Source organism: Merops nubicus, unplaced genomic scaffold, assembly GCF_000691845.1.
Source record: "Merops nubicus isolate BGI_N331 unplaced genomic scaffold, ASM69184v1 scaffold33203, whole genome shotgun sequence".
In the NCBI taxonomy this organism is placed as follows: domain Eukaryota; kingdom Metazoa; phylum Chordata; class Aves; order Coraciiformes; family Meropidae; genus Merops; species Merops nubicus.
In genome coordinates this window covers 3,096-3,394 of record NW_008597428.1, presented here as the reverse complement: position 1 = coordinate 3,394, position 299 = coordinate 3,096, and the positions used below count along the sequence as shown (strand labels likewise).

Genomic DNA, 299 nt, shown 5'->3' with positions numbered 1-299 from the left:
GCCGCTCCGGGTGAGGCTGGGCGGGGTTTGGTTCCTGCTCAAGGGCGTGCTTGGTGTTTTGAGGGTCATGGCTGAGCTGTTTCCTGCTGGAAAACTGCCAGGCATAGAATCCTACAATCGTTAAGGTTGCAAAAAAATAAAGAGTTTCAAGATTGTCCAGCCCGACCATCAACCCGGCACTCCCATGAGCACTAAACCATGTCCCCAAGTGTCACGTCTACGTGTTTTTTGAACCCTCCAGGGATGGGGACTCCAGCACCTCCCTGGGCAGCCTGGGCCAAAGCTTCACCAGGAAATAC

At 54.2% G+C, this 299-nt stretch overlaps 1 protein-coding gene across 1 annotated transcript in view; it reads left to right on the top strand.

Moving 5' to 3' along the window:
- CHMP1A (charged multivesicular body protein 1A) overlaps positions 1 to 299 on the top strand; it is a gene marked incomplete at its 5' end in the record, with an annotated part of 3,744 nt that overhangs the window by 371 nt on the left and 3,074 nt on the right. The gene's annotated exons all lie outside the window — the stretch shown is intronic.